This window comes from Acomys russatus, unplaced genomic scaffold (assembly GCF_903995435.1).
Source record: "Acomys russatus unplaced genomic scaffold, mAcoRus1.1, whole genome shotgun sequence".
In the NCBI taxonomy this organism is placed as follows: Eukaryota; Metazoa; Chordata; class Mammalia; order Rodentia; family Muridae; genus Acomys; species Acomys russatus.
The window spans coordinates 23,700-45,896 of NW_026131861.1; the positions used below are offsets into that span (position 1 = coordinate 23,700).

The window sequence follows — 22,197 nt, forward strand, 5'->3', positions numbered from 1 at the left end:
CAATGTTTGTGGAAACTGAAATTGGGGCCCTCTGCAAGAGTGGTGAAAACCTTTAGCAAGGCAGCCATCTCTCCAGCTCCTCTCCATGGCAATTTCTTGCAAGGACTTACTTGTGTGAAATAAATTGTATAATGCTAATTAGTCACAACCTATTCATATGGTTACAATCAATATACATGGTATTTGGTAAGAGGAAACGCGTAGGCTAATATTAGGTCCAGGCTGACCACGGATGAGTTTCATTTTGAGTCCATTATCTCAGTTCTAGAGCTTTCCTCGAGTTATAATGAAGCAGTTTTCTAGGGACCCCAGGACTTCTGCAGTATGTCCACTGGGGAACATTATCTGAGAGCTTTTATTTTTCCTACTTCGAAAAATGATATGCACATGGGAAAATGCACAAAACCAAACTACACAGTCAAACATTTGCCACACAGAAAATCCATCTGTGATTTCTGTCCAGGTTAAGAAACAGAGCTGTTGGCACCTAGCCTAGATCTGTTTCAAACTCCAGGCTCCCAAATCAAACATTCTGGATTTTACAATAATCACTCTCTTACTTTCCCCCCCTAAATTATGTGTTTCCTACCTAAGTGTGCACCTTCCACACAATGGTATACTTTTGTCTGTTTTTGAACCTTATATAAATGCAACCATTTATATTTCTGCCTGACACGCTTTTGCTATTATGTCTGTGTCAATTCCACACAGTTCTGTATAACTGTCATCCATTTTTTGCTGCTGTTTGGTATATCATTGTGTGACTATGCTAAAGTTTGTCTACCCCAGGACTATTGACATTGTCATTTTCAGTTTTATTCTGTATTACAAACGTTGTGATAACATTCCAAGATGTGTCTCTTGAGGCTACTGCATACAATTCTGCTGAACATGAACCCATATGTGAAAATATTGGGTCACAGGGTATGAAAATCTTGGTGGAAACAGCGGCATCTAAAGCGGTAGTTACCCACCCTCATACCCGTCAGTTGTACACTGTTTCCATGGTTCCTTAATCCTCACCAACACTTAGTATTGCTCTTTCTCTTAGTTTTAGTCATTTGGATGTGTATCTGTGTGGTTTGTATGGGTGCATATGCCACAGTATGTGAAGGGTACAGGGCAATGTTAGGGAGTTGGTTTGTTCCTTCTACTGTGAGCTCTAGGGACTGAACTCAGGTCTTCAGGCTTGGTGGCAGGCACCTTTGTCTCTGAGCCATCTTGATGACCTGTTTCCTTGTACTTTAAATTTGAATTTCCCTGGTTACAAATGGAGGCACTTTTATATTTATTATGCATGTGTCTCTTTACAATGGATATATACATATTCCTACATATTACATGTACATATGTATGCTACCCATAATCTTTTGTGAATTGCCTTTTCAGTTTGCTTGCCCAATTTTATATTTTAACTGTCTGTTTTCTTTTTTTTCTGTTTCTTGTTTTGAGACAGGGTCTATTGTAGCTTAGATTGTCTCTGAAGTTCTGATCCATGCCTTGTACTTCCACTGTGCTGCCATTACAGGCTCATGGCCCCATAGCTCGTGTGACTTTACATCTTCATGTGTCCAATGCGAGCATGCTGCTGACTGAACTGCTCTCTAAGCCCTTGGGCCTCTTCGATCCTGCAGTGATTTCTCCCCTCCTTTATTTTCTCAGCTCACAACCTTGCAGTTTGTCAGCTCAAAGCATCTCAAGTGTTTGGCAGTGGCTTTTGCTGATTGTTCATCCACTGCATCATTTGTTTTTGAGACAGGGTCTCTCTCTGTCACCATGGCTTTCATGGAATGTTCTATGGCGATCAGTCTGCCTGCCTCTGCCTCCTGAGTGCTGGGATTAAAAGTGAAGAGTGGTAAAGTAGAAGGATCCAGACAGTCCTAGAAACCTACAAGAAGGTCCCTTCTCCACAGTTCTATCAATTTACTACAGCCAACACAGATTTCACCATCCTTCCCAAGCCTCCTCTTCCTCCTACATCTACTACAATGTCTAAGAATGGCATAAGCCCCAGGTGCCAACATCGTGTGTTAGTCGGTGGTGGAACCTTTGTGATGCTTCGCCTGAAACATTGTTTGAACAGACCTCCTTATCACACCTACATCCACCGACCTGTCTCTGCCTTTAACTTTAGCTTTTGACCAGTGTGTCGCCAGTCATGACCTGAGATTAAATTCAACCCAAAGCTTTTTTTGTAGAGTCCATGAGACAACAACTTTTAAAATTTTAAAGAAAGTTTAAGAGTATTAAAAAAACACAACAGAATAAGGCTGGGCATGGTGGCACAGCCCTTTAATTCTAGTACATAGGAGGCAGAGGCAGGAAGGCTTACTCTATCAGGATAGCCTGGACTCCATAGCAAGTACCAGGACAGCCAGGGTTATGTAGTGAGACTGTGTCTCAAAGAAGTAAAACACGGGCTGGAGAGATGGCTCAGCGGTTAAGAACAGTGATTGCTCTTCCAAAGGACCTGGGTTCAATTCCAAGCACCCACATGTCAGCTCACAACTGTCTATAACTCCAAGGTCTAACATCCTCACACAGACATACGTGAAGGCAAAACATCGATGAACATAAAATAAAAATAAAAAATAAAAAAGAAGTAAAACAAAACAAACCTACATGGAATATTTTTAAAATATGAAAGTTTTGTGATGTTCAAATTTTTGTGTTGCTAAGCAAAGTTTATCAAACACAGTTCACTTGCTTAGACACTGCTAGTCTCTTAGTGCTTTCATGCTGTAGTGGCAGAGTGGAGTAGTCCCCCACACTGTCTACCCGCACAGACTAATACGGGCACATTTTAAAGGCAGCATTTTGCTTACCTTGAGAACTCCCCAGAACTGTCTTTCTTGGAACTTTGAGTGTGGTGACATTTTTCCTTCCTCAGAACTAATTCTAAACAAAGGAGTAGGGAGAAAAGATCAAGAGGGGAAGAGGGAGAGGAGAAAATATATAAAATAGTTCTTTTTTCAGAATAAAACCTAAAAAAAATAGGACTATGGTTTGTTTTTGTTTTGAATTCTGTGTATCTTTGTATGTCCGTGTGTGGTCTGTGCATGTGAGTGTCGTGCCTGCAGAGGACAGAGGAGCCACCAGAGACCCTGGAGTTGGAGTTACAGATGGTTGTGAGCTGTCAACCTAGATGCAGGCGATCAAACTCTAGTCCTCTGGAAGAGCAATACACATTCTTAACCATCCACATCCTGTTTTTTGTTTGTCTTCAGTAAGCAACTAAACAGCCTAAATGAAAAACGAATCAAGGCACTCTGATGGTATCTGCCAAGAGTTATGAATCCTCACTCAGCCAACAGTGAATTTCCACAAGTGTGTCTTGTAAATAATGATTGCCTTTGCACAGTTTGCTCATTACCTCACTCTTGGTAAGAGATCACCGTTCGCATGCCGGTCAGTTACAGGACACCTACAATCATGTACTGGCTGGTTTTGGGTGTCAACTTGACACAAGCTAAAGTCATCAGAGAGGAAGAAGCTTCAGTTGAGGAAATGCCTCCGTGAGATCCAGCTGTAAGGCATTTTCTCAATTAGTGACCACTGCGGGAGGACCCAGCCCATGGGTGGTGGTCCTGGCTTCTATAAGAGAGCAGGCTGAACAAGCCAGTAAGCAGCACTTCTCCCTGGCCTCTGCATCAGCTCCTGCCTCCAGGTTCCTGCCTTGTTTGAGTTCCTGTCCTGAATTCCTGTAGTAATGAACAGCAATATGGATGAATAAACTGAATAAACCATTTCCTTCCCAACTTGCTCTTTGGTCATGATGTTTTGTTGTAGCAATAGAAACTTTAACTAAGACAATGCCTATTGTGCAGCTTAAAAAAAAATCAAGAAAAGTTACCTCCATGAGGACATGAAAAGGCTTCATCTAAGTGAAAAAGGCTGAAAATTATTGTACCTGCTTATAATATAGTTCACTGCTACAGAAGGAAGGGGTAAGACCACAGCATATATAATAAGGCAAATGGTGAACTCTACATAGTCAGAACTCTGAGAGTAAATAACCCTTTTAGGGACTGCAGGGACAGTCCAGCGGTTAGACATGGTTCGGTTCCCATCACCCACATCATGGTTCATAACTCCTGTAATTCCAGCTCCAGGGGACCCAGTGCTCGCTTCTGACCTCTGCAGGTGTCAGGCATACAAGTGGTGCATATACACACATCCTCAGCAAATATAAATAAAAATAAATATATACATCGTGTTGTATGTATAAAATCAAAACTTTTTTCATTTTAAAGATACACTTGATTTTAGTCAAAAGGCTTAAATATAAATAAAGTGCACTCATATTTTGAACCATGTGAAGGAATTAGTTACCTAAAACAGTAGAAAGCAAAACTTACTAGGCATAATTTTTATTCGCAGATATCTCTTCCTAACTCAAATAAGTCAGGAAGCTCCAAGACCTCCCCCCATTTCCTCCTCTCCCGCCTCTTAACTGCTATCTTGGGAGTATCACTGGGTGGCTACAGTTCACAATCATCACTACTAAGAAAGCCTTGCTGGCAGCTGTATGACCAGAAATCCAGCCCCACTTCCTAGGATGAACCCAGACTTCATAGCTGCAGCTTCCTGCCCTTCCGTGATGCACTAGGCTTGCATTTCCGTGCTTCCTTTGCACACTGCATAGTTCTGTTCTGAACAGTCTTCATTGTCCTACTACTATGTGGGGCAGCTACTGATTCTGCCTCCCTAGAAATAGTGGAGCTAAGAACCTGTGCTTTTCTCTAGGCTACAACCTCTGGCTACTAGGATAGATTTAAAAACAAGAGACACTCAAACATATAATGTCCAAGTGCGCAGCAGCTACGGTACATGGGAGAGTCAAAGAAATGTTTGCTGAAATCTCAGTTTGCCTCCTAATATAGTGTGTGCATCATGTCTAGCAACAACTGTAGTGTCTTTAGCATTACCTTCTTAAACAAATCTGTATTCTGTCAAGGCTGGACACGATGGCAAGTGCCTCTAATTCCAGCACTTGGGTGGTGGAGGAAGAACACAGAATAATGAGTTCAAAATCAGTCTGCAGAAAGTTCAAGGATACTCTAAGCTACACCAGGCTGTGTCTTACACCACCCTACTACCCCCCAAAAGAAAAGCTGTTCCAAATATATAAAAATGAAGAGCTTTTACCTTTTTGGATATAGAGGAATAAAGATATCATCTTCTATTGATTTCTTCATTCTTGCAACAATAGCTTTAAGTAATTCCTATTAAAAATTCAGAAAGCATCAGCAAGAGGAAATTGAAAATATAATAACTAAATCAAGTACTTTTAACAGTGCCAATTGGTCTGCAGTCAGAAGTAGCTATTACAGTGCTGTATGAAACTCAGCAGATGCATGCGGTGGCCACTAAGTCACTTTCACAGGTACACTACATTTTGTTGCTAAGATGCTACTCCTTAGACCCTTGAGTGTTTCCACCAGGGTGCTCATTATGCTGTGCTGCTATAAAACACCCCACAGAAGTCTCTTAGTGTGTGTAAGACTAGTTTTAATAAGGCTACACACTAAAGTGGAATCGCTGGAATACAGCTCAACTTTGTACAGAATGATAAACTAAGCTGGTAGCATCTGACACTAGAGACCCTGTGGCTGGGGAGATCAGGGCAACCTCCCCGCTATGGTTTAGCTAACTGATGTGGCATCAAACTGCAGCCTAGATATTTATGTTTATATCCATAGACAAATGCTACTCATTCTTAACCAGGGAACCTTGTCTTTGCAGTAAATGCAGGTGCATGCAGCAGCCCTCGTGCTCGGCATTTATGCCACTCCCTTCAGGCAGAAGGAATGCCATGGAAGAGAGAATGGATAGAAGTGAGAGCAGGAGACAGGGAGAAGAGACATGAGATGCTATTTTCAGGACATGGCAGAAGCACTGCAAACCCGAGATCTCAGCAGCAGAGGCTGCCTAGACACGGCTGGGCCTGCCAAGAGCCAGTCATGGATTGGGAGGTCATGGGTCCTACCCCTTCCTGGGGAACTACTGGCAACTGATGGATTCTGGGGGGAAGGACAATTACTGGAGCCCACAAGGCTCCAAAAAGATAGTTCCAAACCCATCTGCACACACAGTCCTAGTTAGAACTAGAGGGTCATGAAACAAAGCAAAACAAATAGAAAGACGTGAAACAGAAAGGAGCCAGTGGGAGGAGGACGGGATGACAGAGACAAGGTGAAGAGCTGGGGGTGAGAGTAAACAGTACACTATATACACATGAAATTGCCAAAGGACAAAGTTATCAATAAAGACAAAAAACAAGAACAAAAACAAAACAGCAACAAAACCCAGTAGTGAAATCCCATTTGTACTTCTGGTTGTGTATAAGAAATCTTGTTTTCTTCCCAGCATAGGGGCACCTGCATACAATCCCAGCACAGGGCAGGCCGATCTCTGTAATTCTAGGCTAGTCGGGGACACCCACCTTCCATCCCTACTACACCTTGTTGTTGTTTTGCTTAACAACAGGACCTGTGAAGAGCCAGGCATGGTAGCACATGCCTTTAATCCGAGTTCGAAGCTAACCTAGTCCACACAGAGAAACCATGTCTCAAAAACAAAAACACCCCCCTCCCAAAAAAACCACACGACAGGACCTGTCCTTTTCTTCTGTTCCCTGCAAGCCTTTGATGCAGGGTAGTTGTGGGTCTTTGTTGGCCTGTCTGTGTCCTCTGACACAGTAAACTCACTTTGGATAAGTCATTTGGTTTATATATCAACAATGATAAAGTATTCAAATATTAAATTCAGTAATTCAACTTAAGGACATTATATTATACTCATCTACTAGATGAAATATTATCTAACATCTCTGACAGCTATGTATGTAAGCACTCAGATGCTGAATGAAAATATACAGCCTTCAATACCACTATCAAGATGAAGAGACAATGGGAGTTTTATATATTTCATGTATCAGCAACAATTCTATAGTGACATATTGTTATCATTATTAGAAAGACTCCATATTTGAGAACTGAAACTTGCTTATGCTACTAATGACAAGTATGTATGCAACACAAATTAAGCTGTTACATGCCCATGCTGAAAATATTGTCCATAAGTGTACAATTTGGGCAAATGTATTTTCCCACAAAAGCATACTGAACTAAATGAAATGTTATTTCTCTTTCCACTTACTTGTAAGTAACATATGCTTTAAGAGCCCTATACCAATAGTAATAACATCAAAAGCAAAAACTCACATTTTATTTTATCCCACCTTTTAAATACTTTGAATTTTGACTTAAAAAGAAAGATCATTTTCTAGGTAACAGCTCTACAGAGTAGAATTTGAGCTTGCATAGATTATTTTACTTACTTTTTATGGTACTGGGGAGTGAACTCAGGGTCCCGTATATGCTAGGCAAGTGCTCTGTCATTGAGCCAAATCCCAAATCGACAGAAATAGTTACCTGTTTGCTTTCACTAACTTCATTTTCAGAAGCAGACTCTTCTAGAACTTCTCTGCAGTGCCTTGTTAAGCTTTTTGCCTGTGAGGTCGACAGGGGATCCCAAATGACCTCTACAAAATCTGAAACACATTTCAGTGCTTACACAAGTTCTAGACAGTTTGCTTCTCGTGTCCACAAACTCAAGGTCTTCAGCACACCCTGCTCCACGCCATTTCCCACCTGCATATTCTCCCAGTTTCTAATCATTAGCACTTCCTGTCCACATACACCCTCAGTTTCTTTTTCCTCCCTGGGTTTTCTGCACCTGTCAGGTTACCCTACAACCCTAGCTAAATTCGGCCTCTTCCTAACTGCCAGTAATGTGCAGCTGAAATGAGGCTTTGAAGAAAAGTAGAGGAAACTAAGTTACTTTTCCTAGCCTGCTCCCTTGCCTGGGTCATTTTCCTCCTGTTCTCACTTCATGAGTGTGTATGCATTCACATGTGTGATGCTTGACTGCGCCGGTGTGTGTGTGTGTGTGTGTGTGTGTGTGTGTGTGTGTGTGTATGTGTGTGTATGCGTGTGCAGCCTGATGCTGACTTTGCTTGTCTGGCGAGCCAGTCTGCTCTCAGGATCCTTTGTTGCCATGCTACAAGGCCTTGGTACTACATCTATGTGTGTTGTGGGGATCTGAGCTCTGGTCTTCACTATTGAGTGCAAGAGTTTTAAACACTGTGCTATCTCCCCTGCTCCAAAAACCTTTAGTTCCCTCTCCAGCACTGTCCACCGTTCTTTCCTTTAAACCAAAATGCCTCAAAGTATTGTCTAGATGTCTACCTCATGTTCCTCTTTCTGGTAGTCCCTGGAATCCTCTCAATCGTGCCTCTGTGCTCTCCACAGAGCAGTGAGTGCCTCACTCAAGTCGCATAGGCCATTTGTACAGCCAGTTCCAAAGGCTGATTCTAATCCTGCTGTCAACAACCACAACTGGGCCCCACCTTTCTCCCTGGAAATACTTTCCTTGACTGGTTTCTGGGACACTGTCCTCCTGGTATACTCTCTGTTCTTTGCTAGGTCCTTGTTACTTATGTGACTTTTAAATGCTAAAAGGACCTTAGGACTCGGGTCATTTCCTTCTTGTTCTTTTTTGCATTCACTTCTTTAATCTTTGCATCACTCTGTGGCATTACATGCCATCGACACGCAGCTGCCCCCTGCCTAGACTCCTCTGACTGGTCTCCTCAGCAACCCAGCTGACACTGCACTTAGTGACAGGCACCCAATACCACAGCGACCAGAGCACTGCTGATTGCTCCTACTCTAAACTGCCACCTTCCGATTCTTTATTCAGGAAAAGGCAACAGAACCACAACCCCAGAACCACTCTTAATGTTCTCCTGCTCCCCTGCCCTCAATGGATCCCTCAGCACACACTGGGAATGCTGTCTTCAGGACACGCGGGATCAACCACTAGAGGGCCCCGAGGCACGCTCATCTCTTAGGCTCCCAGCCATGGGATGGCTGGCTCAAGCACAAGAGTTTGGATTTTTCAAAAGGAAAGTCATTGTTCAGATTGAATAATGTTCAAGGTTTACTCAAGTTCAAAACTCATTTCTCTGGAATCTGATAAAAAATATTCTGGTCAAATACCGTTTTAGTAAAAGAGCCTTTAAGCCAGAAGCAAAGGCATCAATACCATGAGCTTAGAGCAGCTAGTGGCTAGCACACAGGAATGCAGGCCTCTCAAAGGACAAGAAATAGAGAAGAAATGTAACAAAAGGAAAAAATGCATGTAACACATTTGACAGTGTGCCACTACTGACAAACAGTCACAAATGACAGCATGCCACCACTACTGCTGTGGACAGGCCACCATTTGTACAAACAAGCATTCTGCAACCAGGTCAACTTGAAATATACTGCTCTTTAACGCATTCAGAATTTCCTTGTGTCTCCAAACTTCTACAAGTACTACAAGGGGATACCTGTAAGGCGAGGAACAACTGTTTTGTTGATTACAGCAGACAAGATTTTTTTATCAGAACCAACTTCTGTTCTTGTATCTTCCAGGCTGCTGTCCATAAACTCTATTATGGCTGTGAACCAGGGCATCTTGTTTAGATGCATGGAGTCCATCTGTGAGATGAGATTAGAAAAGTTACACACTCTTTCTTTCTTTCTTTCATTCATTCATTCATTCATTCTACAATGTTTTCCCTGCATGTACATCTGTACTCCAGAAGAGGGCACCCAATTTCACTATAGATAGTTGTGAACTACCATATGGTTGGTGGGAACTGAACTCAAGACCCTTGGAAAACCAGGCATGTGTTCTTAACCTCTGAGCCATCTCTCCAGCCCAAGTTACATACTCTTAAATGTGAGTGTTTTGTAAGTTAGCTTTTTCAAAAATCTCTAGAATTTTCCTGAGGCTCAGAGAATAATCATGTTTCCATACTATGTATGCACCAACAAGACAAGGCGAGGAGGCATGACGACACAGCATCGAGGTCGAGTAACTAAAAACTGTGCTTCATGCATTCAGCCATACAACAAAAACACAGCAAAGGCCCAGTGTGCCCGGACACTGAGAAACTAGCAATGGCAGCACGCTGGCCAGAGTGAGGTAACATGTGTGAGTCAGGCGTTCAGAATCACCATGAGATCTGCTGATAAAATTCATTCATCTGCCTCAAGCAAAACTGACCGCAGGCCTTTCACTTAAAAGTAAATGTGTAATGTGCATGTGGTTTATTTTGTTAGCCAATTAGCAAACAGCAAATGGCTGTTCCCACTCGAGTAGATGAAAGAAATGATCTTGAGTGGCTATAACCCCAGGTGTTGTCCACACACTCCCCAACAGTTCCTTAGAAATGACACTGCTCTATCCTGGGGAGGTGGTGTGGTCCTAGGAAGCCTGCAGACACGTGACTAAGACCAAGGAAGAGACAAGACAGCATTCCACCATCTGCTCTGTGAGCCTTGCTGAGAGCTCTCCTGATGCAGGCTGGGAGTGCCTGCACCCTGGAGGGTCAGAGCCACTCTGTATTCTTTGTGACAATGCTTATAATCTAGCATCCCCTTTGCCAGGCCACCCAGAATGTGGGATATCCCAACAGTCTTCTAGATCTTATTTCTCTTTCTTCCAAGTTGGCTACTTCTAGTGGCTTCCTAAAACACACCTTTCAAGTCCCTGAGATGACTCAGCAGGCAGCACTCGCTGCCAGGTCCGATGACCTAAGCTGGATCCTTGAGACTCAGAGAATGGAGAGACCCAACTCCCACATGCTGGCTTCTGACGCACATGCATACCATGGCACATGGACACCCTGCCACACACATACAAGTAAACATTATAATACATTTTTTTAACTCCACATTATCACTGTGCTGTGCTGGCACACACCTTTAATGCCAGCACTCAGGAGGCAGACGCAGGTGGAACCTCTGAGTTCGAGACTAGCCTAGTCTACCAAGTGAGTTTCAGGATGGCCAAGGCTACAAAGAGAAACCCTGTCTCAACAAAGAAAAAACCAATTTCACATTACCTTCCCTATATCACTTTTCTTACTACTTTCAAAAACTAGTTCTGTGTTGGAGGCCACTGTACTCAGCACTGGGCTGGCACTTCCCCTCGCTTTCATGAATTCCTGCATACTCCTAAGGCTCCCTGCACTCCTCCTCCTCAACATGTTTGCTAACCAACTCTTCTCAGTTTGTCAACTCCAATGTTGAAATCCTCGGTATAGGTTTTTAAGTCAAATTTACCAAACTTAATACCACATAATTCTGGGGAAGCTTCCACTATGACAAAAGTACTGAAAAGGTGTATGAATCACTGCTCTTTGGTCCTGCTATGCTTTAAGACTCAAGACGGCTGGGGATGATCAATTGTTTGATGATTGTTTAGCCTAGAAGGCCCTGGATTCCTGGATTTTACTCCAACACCACACACACACCATGCACGCAGACACACACCACGCATGCATGCACGCACACACACACCACAAACAAGCCACGCATGCATGCATGTACACACACACACACACACACATTTATGTAAGAGTCTCAAGGAATATAGTTTAGAGAACACATTTCTGAATAATTGTTCATGGCTCTAAATTTTACCTACAATTTTAAAAGTAAATGGTCTTGTTTTCATTTTAAAAAATATTAATTAAATAATTAATTTATTTATTTATTGTGAGTGTGTTATCTGCAGAAGAGGGCATCAGATCACATTACAGATGGTTGTGAGCCCCCATTCAGTTGCTGGGAACTGAACTCAGGACCTCTGGAAGACCAGGTGGTGCTCTTAACCACTGAGCCACCTCTCCATCCCTCTGTTTTTATTTTTTGTAAATGATGTTCATTTACTAATTTGTGTGCGTGTGTGTGTGTGTGTGTGTACACGTGCGCGTGTGCATGACACACACACATGTACATGTCCTATGGCATGACATGTGTGAAGGCCAGAAGACAACTTGTAGAAATTGGTTCTTTCCTCACATCCAGGTTCCAGAATCCAAAGTGAGGCCATGAGCCTCAGCAGCACCTTCACCTGCTGAGCAATCCCATCAGGCTGAGGTTGCTATTCGGACAACAAGAGCGCACAAGCAGGTGACATGACAGGACAGTTTCATGGTCAGCACTGATACCTTAAGAGGATTCCAATCAAGCAACTGAACTCCTATGAGGGGACTTAAAAGCTTTGGTAAGCAGAAACCAACAAAAGCTTCGTAGTAGAAATCTGGAAACTTTTCTCGCCACTGCTAAAATTTCAATAAAATATTCTGGATGTTACAAAAATCATCATGCACATCTTCAAAAACTTTCTTACAATCTTGTAAAATGTCACCTGCAAACAAAGTAAGTCTCTTTATGTTATGCATTTAGAGCCTGTTTCCTTACCAGCAGTCATGAGTTGCTAACTTAACCAAACTCGGCTGGATACTTTTGTATTTCGTATATTCATTTTATTTAAAAAGTCACTTTAGTTACAAAAATGATAATATGGACACTAATAAAACCTACCACGTACTGAATCCCTGTCTATAGCCAAAATATCCTACATTTATTGTCTCATTTTATTACCAGAGCCATCTTCCCTTTAAGGCAGCTGTCACTCACTGATTTACACAAAACAAGGAAGCAAAGGATAGGAAAATGAGGTGGGCAAGGAACAGAGCCCTTTCCACTGAGTCTAGTGAACAGCAAAGCCTAGAATCTTTTAAGCTCTGCACTATGTGACTTCTCGTGTCATCAGAAGTAGCTTCAGCTATTAGCAGAGCACAGACAGTTCCTGGAACAAGAGAAAAGCTTGCCCACTATACTCAGTCATAAGTTTGGGATCCAGAACTCACAAAGAACCACAGAAATTAAAAACCAAGGAAATGAAACTGCCAATCAACAAGGGAGCTAATGAACTGAACACAATGGCCAATAACAACTTTTAAAGCTGCTCAATATCCTTAGCCACCAGGGAAGTGCAAATTAAAATACATTGTGATTCTACCTCAGCCCAGTCAGAAAGGTCATTAGGAAATCTAACAGCGCCAGGCAGTGGTGGTGCATGCCTTTAATCCCAGCACTCGGGAGGCAGAGGCAGGCGGATCTCTGTGAGTTCGAGGCCAGCCTGGTCTACAAAGTGAGTCCAGGACAGTCAAGGCCACACAGAGAAACCCTGTCTTGAGAAACCAAAACAAACAAACAAACAAAAAAAGAAATCCAACAGCAAATGTTGGAGAGGATATGGAGAAAGAGAAGCCCTATTCACTGCTGGTGGGAGTGAGTACAAATTAACACAGCTATCACAGCAGTCAGTTTGGAGGTGCCTCAAAAAATTGAGTATCAATAACCCAGCTATTTTACTCCTAAGCACATACCCAGAGAACTCCATACAATATCACAGAGATAAGCTGGGTCTTGTTCTTTGATGTTCTATAGCAAGGAAATAGAACCAACCAAGGTACCCACCAACACATGAACTGAAATTGAGGCACATATATAACTTGGAATACTATTCAGTGCTAAAACAAAACAAAACAAAACCCTGAAATCACAAATATGGCAGGGAAATGGATGGATTTATAATGTATAATATTGGGAGGCCGTATTCTTCCTCCCTTGGAGATCCTAGCCTATACTGCATACAAGTCTATATGGAAGCAAGTCAAGTGTAGGTACAGTGTAGCATTTAGAAAGGAGAAGAAAGGGTAATATTAGAGGCTAAAAATACAGGTAAAGGAAGCACAGTCATGAAAGAGGACATAAAGATATATGCCTTTCTAGTTTCAGCTTTCAGTGTTTTCTTGGTGTGTGTGTGTGTGTGTGTGTGTGTGTGTGTGTGTGTGTGTGTGTGGTGTTCCTGTGAATAGGTAAATAAAACTAACTAAAAGGATGATGAGCCCAAGTGTAGCACTCCACCATCATCAACATCTCTCAACAGTACTCCAAGAACACTCCAAGGGATGTGTGGGACAGCACTGCTCTAGGAAAGACACACTGGGTTCTTCCCAATCTGTCCAACAGGAGCTTCTACACCTTCAATAAACTTTAAAATAACAAAACAAAACAAAACCTGGAAAACCAAAATGTAAGAGATAGTGAAAGTGCAGAAACTGAAGAGGTGGCAGGTTTCAGAACCACCATGCTCACTGTGGCATTCCCTGAGATGCATAGTTGGGAACTTGGCAAATGCCTGATTTTGAGGGTTTAATTTAATCTAGCTTTGTGATGCTTTTAATCTGAGTTCATTAAAATAAAGTGATTCTTAAAAGTTGGTTTTACTAAATTCCATTGCTTTGAATAACTAATGGGAACATGTGAGGAAAGCAAAGCTGCCAAGATGCTCACTTGTCACCCAGGAGGCAGCAGCAAGAGCCAGTGAGGGCCAGAGCACTCACACTGCTCCTTTCCCAGAAGTGGCAAATCTCATGAAGGGAATGTTTTCATTTCTCTTGACTTGCCCTGACTGTCTTAGTGATGTGCATTTTAAGGCAGCCACAGCAAAGTCTTCCTCACTGTTTCAATGCTTCAGCATAGCTTAGAATCTCAGCAACTGACCTTGGTGTTTTTGGAAGTTAGTCGTCTCTTCAGGAGACAGCTCATCATCACTAGATGTTCCTTCCTGATGGTCACAGTTCCCAGAGAGTGCTCTTGCCTGTCTTCCCTGTGTCCTGTATTGTGTAGTAAAGTAAATCAAAAGCAAACAGCTCCTTAGGAAAATACTTTAAACGAAAGACAATTAGCATTTTATAACGGACACATTATCACCCGGACACCACTCTATGTAACTGTTTTCAGACACTTTCTGCTTCCTTAGCTTCTTTGGTTCTAATGTTCAGTTTAGATAATTCTCTGAATGTAAAGGTTTTTTTTTTCTTTTTCCTTTTTCAAGACAGGGTTTCTCTGCTTAGCCTTGGCTGTCTTGAATTCTCTTTGTAGACCAGGATGGCCTCAAACTCAGAGATTCACATGCCTCTACCTCTCAAGTGCTGGGATTAAATGTGTATTTCACTCTGCCTGGCTGTAAAGGTTTCTTAAGGGGAGTGCAACTAGTTAGAAGTGGTTTCTAGTTCAAAGCAATCCACCTAACAAAGGCCACCTCAGCAGTCCTACCCCAGCTCCTCCACCTACCCCAGCTCCTCCACCTCAGCAGTCCTACCCCAGCTCCTCCACCTCAGCAGTCCTACCCCAGCTCCTCCACCTCAGCAGTCCTACCCCAGCTCCTCCACCTCAGCAGTCCTATCCCAGCTCCTCCACCTCAGCAGAACTACCCTCGCTCCTAGTCTGTCTCTACAGCAGCGAGGCCAGCTAAACTCAACTTTGGTTTTACATCATTCTTGAAAATTAGCCTATCAGGCCGGGGTGATTATTTCATATAATTAATTCTGCTGAAATAGTAAAAAGCCCTTGCTCAGTGCACAAAGTCTTCATGTTATACAGATACCTGAGAGTTTCAATCTCTTCTAAAGTCCGTCGATCCTTTTCATCTAGAGCCAGGCTTCCATTTGGTGATGCCTCAGCGTTGCCTGTTAATTCACAGAGTTAGCTTTGTACTATAGTCTCAAAACAGTGAGTGACTAAAGCCATAGGTAATTTCATGGCATATATGTATGTATAAGAGCATTTTGCTCTGCAATGGAACTTCAGTGTCCACTCCCCATCAGTGCCAACAGCCATCAAGTCAGTTGGCCCAAGCATATGTCCCTTGCTGCTGTATGCCATTCATCACAGCAGGTTTCCTTTCTCCCATTCTATATATTTTTCTTTTCTAGCAATTTCCCCCATAGTTACATACTAGAGATATTTACACTGCCAACATCTTCCTTAGACTATGGCCTGCTTCATTTCAGCATGTCCCACAGTTTACGACTGGCCAAATGTGGGAGCTCGGCAGTCACTTTACTCTTCCTTGTCACCACACAGGATATCTCATTCCCAAAGCACCCCAAGCTAAGACACTAGTGCAGCTGTAGTGTGGTGTGAGGAAGCTGAGGGCCACTTCTTACCAACTCTGCTGAGACCCACCAGCCTGTGCAGGCCTTTATACAGACTGGCATGCTTGGAAGTCATTTCCAACCACTTCCCTCATTTAATAGCATAAAAGTACTCAGTGGCAACGGGGCTGGGGAGATGCTCGGCAGTTAAGAGCACTGGTTGCTTCTCCAGATGACCAGGGTTCAGTTCCAAGTACCCACATGGCAGCTCGTGATTGTCTCTCATGCCAGTCTCGGGGGAACTTATCCCCTTCTGGTCTCTGAACCCTCCCTCACACACATGATGCACATGCATACACTCAGGTACGTACACATACCTAGAAAAAATACTTTAAAAAATTCTGGATCAAATGCTTAAGTGACTAGAAATCGTAATAGTCATTATTATTTTTTTTTAACCTTAAACAAGGTATATTGAAACTCCTCCTTGAAGTGTCACATTTGGGTGAAGTATTAATGTGAAAATACAGAAAAAGCTTTAGTAGTGGCTAGTGTTATGTCAGCTTGACACAAGCTAGAGTTATCACAAAGAAAGGAGCCTCACCTGAGACAATGTCTCAAGAAGATCTGTCTGGAGGCAGGCCTATCTGGCATTTTCTTAGTGATCATGGGGAGCGCCCAACCCGCTGTGGGTGGCCCGTCCCTGTGTGGTGGATGGTTCTATGGAAAAGCAGGCTGAGCAAGCCAGTAGGCAGCACCCCCCACGGCCTCTGCCTCAGCTCCTGCCTCCAGGTTCCTGTCCTGCTTGAGTTCCTGCCCTTATGGCTTTCAAGGATGAACTGTTACATGGAACTGTGAGTGCAATAAACTCTTTCCTCCCCAACTTGCCTTTTGGTTATGGTGTTTCTTCATAGCAACAGTAACCGTAACTAAAGAGCTTTTTTCTTTTTTAAAAAAATTACAGAACTAAAAATATCTTCTAGGACCATCTGTATCCTTTTATTTTGCTATTCTCCCATGCGTCTCTCATTTAGAGTCCCAATAGGATGCCTTCCCCTCTGTCCCAGTTTCCTGGTAAGTGAAGGCTTTCGTGGGACAAGCCCCTTGGGCTAGTATGCAGATATAAGTGAGTATATACCATTTGATTCTTTCTGCTTCTGGGTTATCTGGTGCTATCTCAGAAAAATGGGAATAGGGCTTCCTCAAGACCCAGCTATCCCACTCCTTGGAATATACCCAGAAGATTCTCCAGCACACAACAAGAAAATTTGCTCAACCATGTTCATAGCAGCCTTATTCATAATAGCCAGAACATGGAAACAGCCTAAGTGTCCCTCAGTAGAAGAGTGGATAAAGAAACTGTGGTACATATACACTATGGAATACTACTCAGCTATTAAAAACAAGGAATTCCTGAAATTTGTGGATAAATGGATTGAGCTAGAAATGATCATAATGAGTGAGTTAAAAATATCTTTATTTCTCCGTACGGCAGTTTAGCTTAACAAATGCCAATAGAATAGAGAAAACACTAATGTGACAACTGTTGCAAATATGATGATTCACATTTTAACTCATCTTGCCTCCATTTCAAAAGTGCTTCTGATCGTTGTAAAAGCAGCATGTATGTGGATGATTCCAGCTCTGCAATGCCGACAATCTGAAACACAAGGTAACGTTCTGCAGTTTATCAATAATGGATTAGGAAAAGATTACAAGGCACTATTTTAACCACATGTGTAACTCAATTTTTGAATAAACAGTTCCAGTGTTAGTGCAAGTATCACAAACTATGAAACAAATGATGTGGGGTGAGGAGCACATGCATGAGTGACAGGAGGAGGACCGGTCCCTCTTGGAGAATGGGGAGGGAAAAATGAGAGGACAGGCGTCAAGGAGATACCAGACGCTGGTGAAACCTGCAAACTGAAGACGGGGCTGGGCTGTATCGAGAGGTAGCATGCCTATGGCCCTGGGGCTGAGTCCTGGCACTGTGAGAAGATGGAAGCGAGCCACTAGGGCAGATAGGAGGGCTATGCTACACAATGTGTGACCAGATGACACTGGAATCCTCCTTCTAAGAGAGCAGTCACTTCATTCCCGTGTCCTACAGCTGCTCCCAGGATAGAGCTATAGGAACCCCAGGTGGGTGGGTAGGGTTTTATCAGTGTAATTCAAGGATGAATGAAGAAAAGTATTACATTGTAAAAGATACCACAGAAAGCAAGTGCCAACTGACACTTACTATGCAGGGAAAAGCATTCTTTTATGCATAGAATAATATGGGAAGGAGAGTTTAATTTTTCTATTTTTTTCTGCTTTTCTCTGTGTAGCCTTGGCTGTCTTGGACTTGCCTTCTAGACCAGGCTGGCCTGGAATGGTGGTCCGCCTGCCTCTGCCTCACTCAGTGCTGGGTTTGTAGGTGTGCACCACCAAGCCTGATGAGTTTAATTGTTTTAACAATCTTTTTTTCTTTTGAAGCTGTGGGGTTTAAATAACGTACCTTGCAAAAAGGTAATAAAGGATCCCAATGTCAGAACTGAGTATGCACAGACACAATGTGTAAAGTGAAAGACTTAAAAATCTGGTAGTGTAAAAACTTTAAATATACAAGTATCAAAACCCATCACAAACAAAACAATAAACTTCAGATCAAATTGCATAAGCATAAAAAATTCTAGACCAGGAGCTGGAGAAATGGCTCAGTGGTTAATTAAAAGCACTGGCTACTCTTCCAGAGGACCAAAGTTCAGTTCCTCAGCACCCATACGGCAGCTCACAGAGGTCTGTGACTGCAGTTCCAGGGGATCTGATGCTCTCTTCTGGACTCCCGACACTGAACGCCCGGGTTGCATAGGTGTACATGCAGGCAGACACACTCACACCAATTAAATTAAAAAATGGTTTAAATTATAAAGATCTGTTTCCATTCACTAAAACTAAGAGAAAAAAAATCCCCACTAAGAACCAAGATGTGAACAGGGCAAAGGACTCAGAGTTTACAAGAAAAAGAAGACCCCCTCAGGGCACAGCAGCTCACACACTGAAGTCCCAGGACTCAGGAGGCCGAGGCAGAGTGGTCACAAGGGGGAGGCCAACCTCGGCTACACAGCTAGCTGCAAGATACATTAAGAAGCTTCACACTGGACTTTGTTCACATGCAAAACTGCATCCAGCTAATAAAACAAAGATTTTCTTTTGCGCTCAAAATAGACATTTTACAAAATCTTCCTCCCTTCCCCCCCCCCCGAGGCAGGGCTTCTCTGTGTAGCCTTGGCTGTCGTGGACTCTCTTTGTCGACCAGGCTGGCCTCGAACTCACAGCGATTCGCCTGCCTCTGCTTCCCGAGTGCTGGGATAAAAGGCGTGCGCTACCACACCCGGCTCACAGAATCTATTTTTATTAATCTAGCAAAGTAATAACGCACCATTCATTCTGGAGAATACTTCAGCAGCATGTTGCATAAACCCAAACATTACTTATACTTAGTATATTCATTTTATTTTCCAGTAATATGTTTCAGATCAAATTTTAACACAAAACATATGTAAGAAACTTTATGTTACTTACAATAGCAAAACAAAAACATTAAACAGCCCGTGTCTAACATTAAGAGAATGTGAAATACCATGTTAAAAATGTGGGGGGGGCATAGAACTGTAATCCCAGAACTCAGGCGCTCAGCGGGAGAATTACAGGTGGATGTCGCCCTGGGTTACAGAGTGAGCAGCTGTTGAAACCCACAGCACTGAGCCTCTTTCACTTGGCGTCCTAGACTCAGAGCTCAGGGCCTCGGGCTGGCACACCTTACCCATCTCTCCAGCCTGTCTCTCCTGTGCTGACTGACTACAGGGAGGGTTCTCTCTTCATGCGCATTTACACCTACCTTTTCGTTTAGACAGTCAATGATATTTTCCACAGAAGTGTTCATGCCTTTGTAGAATCTGTAGTTTAGAGTGTGATCTGATGTGTTCTGAAGGCTCCGGATGGCTGTCTTTGAACTCTTCATGTCTCGTACGTATTTTTCATATTCTCTCTGATGTGAGCGATGAGCATCCTGTAGTGATGTTAATCTAAATCAAAGAGATGAAAGTTTCCTTTTTCATACTTTTCCTTTTAAGCAGTATTCTAATGAAGATGTTTTCAAACACACCCAGGGAAAGTGATTACCATATAAACCTGGATTTACTAGACTTGTGAAGCTAGGGAGATCACAATTACTGCTCTCAAAAGGGAAAACAAAAAGACACCTACAAGCACTTAAAAACAGAAGTCGGCCATAGGATTTTTAAAAAAATTTTAATTATTTGTTGAAACTGGGTCTGTTTAACACAGCTGCTCTTGATTTCACTACATAGCAAAAGGGTGACTTTGAACTCCTGCCTTCTCCGCATTACGGGCATGGGCTTCCACCTCCATTTGCAGGCTTCCTGTAAGGTGCAGTGACTCGGTTTTAGGCTAAGACTGATCAGAATTTATATATTAGGTACCAAGAATAACCAAAGGTTTTACATGAAACAAAGAAACACGTGTGTTTACTTTTACACCAATCTGTAGTCTTCCTTGGAAGACTGAATAAGCTGGCATTAATACCATTTCAACTTGTTATGGTTTGTATAATTTATCTGGTGTTCGATTCGCATTTGCTGTTCATGAGGTCCATTCCATTTCCTCTGCTGCATGACCCTAGGCTGCTCTGCTGAAGTCAAGGCAGCCTACTAGCTCCTGCTCTTGGTAATATTACACACATCGATTCAAGGACTGTTTATCTGTTAAAATTAAGTTACCTATCAGAGACACATGCCAACAGAAACAGATGAAATATTTTTCTTTCATAGTATCTAGAATATATATCCTATTAGCATCTTAACTCTGTGGATGCCTTAGATCTGCAAATCAATAAAAAATGAGGTAAATTCAAAGTATGTGGACTTTAACCAAAATAAAAAAGTATGCAACCAATTTTGCTAACCTGTTCCTCAAAAAAAATTCTTTAGTCTTTAAGCCATATATCTTGTTTCTAAATTGAGTGGGGAAACACTACTTGTCTAAAAATCTTCCCTCACTTTACGTAAATAAATGTGAAAGCTGGGCTGGGAAGAAGGCTCAGTCAGGAAAGTTTCTGCCTTGTAAGCACAAGGCCCTGAGCGAGAGCTCCAAACCACTTTAGAAGGTTGACATGGCACAATTGTAACCCCAGCAAGTAGATTTTATACATACAACAGGATATATATATGTATATATATATATATATATATATATATATATATATATATATATATATTTATATTTGCTGAGGATGTGTGTATATGCACCACATGTATGCCTGGCACCCGCAGAGGTCAGAAGCGAGCACTGGGTCCCCTGGAGCTGGAATTACAGGAGTTATGAACCATGATGTGGGTGATGGGAACCGAACCATGTCTAACCGCTGGACTGTTCTTGCAGTCCCTAAAAGGGTTATTTACTCTCAGACTTCTGACTATGCAGAGTTCACCATTTGCCTTATATATGCTGTGGTCTTACCCCTTCCTTCTTAGCAGTGAACTATATTATAAGCAGGTACAATAATTTTCAGCCTTTTTCACTTAAATGAAGTCCTTTCATGTCCTCATGCAAGTAACTTTTTCTTGTTTCTTTTTTAAGCTGCACAATAGGCATTGTCTTAGTTAAGGTTTCTATTGCTACAACAAAATATCATGACCAAAGAGCAAGTAGGGAGGGAAGTGTTTGATTCGGTTTATACATTGATATTGCTGTTCATTACTACAGGAAGTCAGGACAGGAACTCAAACAGGGCAGGAACCTGGAGGCAGGAGCTGATGCAGAGGCCAGGGAGAAGTGCTGCTTACTGGCTTGTTCAGCCTGCTCTCTTATAGAAGCCAGGACCACCAACCCATGGGCTGGGTCCTCCCGCAGTGATCACTAATTGAGAAAATGCCTTACAGCTGGATCTCATGGAGGCATTTCCTCAACTGAAGCTTATTCCTCTCTGATGACTTTAGCTTGTGTCAAGTTGACACCCAAAACCAGCCAGTACACGATTGTAGGTGTCCTGTAACCGACCGGCATGTGAATGGTGATCTCTTACCAACAGTGAGGTAATGAGCAAACTGTGCAAAGGCAATCATTATTTACAAGACACACTTGTGGAAATTCACTGTTGGCTGAGTGAGGATTCATAACTCTTGGCAGATACCATCAGAGTGCCTTGATTCGTTTTTCATTTAGGCTGTTTAGTTGCTTACTGAAAACAAACAAAAAACAGGATGCGGATGGTTAAGAATGTGTATTGCTCTTCCAGAGGACTAGAGTTTGATCGCCTGCACCTAGGTTGACAG

At 42.5% G+C, this 22,197-nt stretch overlaps 1 pseudogene; it reads right to left on the reverse strand.

The window, feature by feature from the left end:
* Nucleotides 1–2,825: 2,825 nt before the first annotated feature.
* On the reverse strand, nucleotides 2,826–21,987 carry LOC127186599 (intron Large complex component GCFC2-like; annotated as a pseudogene).
* Nucleotides 21,988–22,197: the final 210 nt, after the last annotated feature.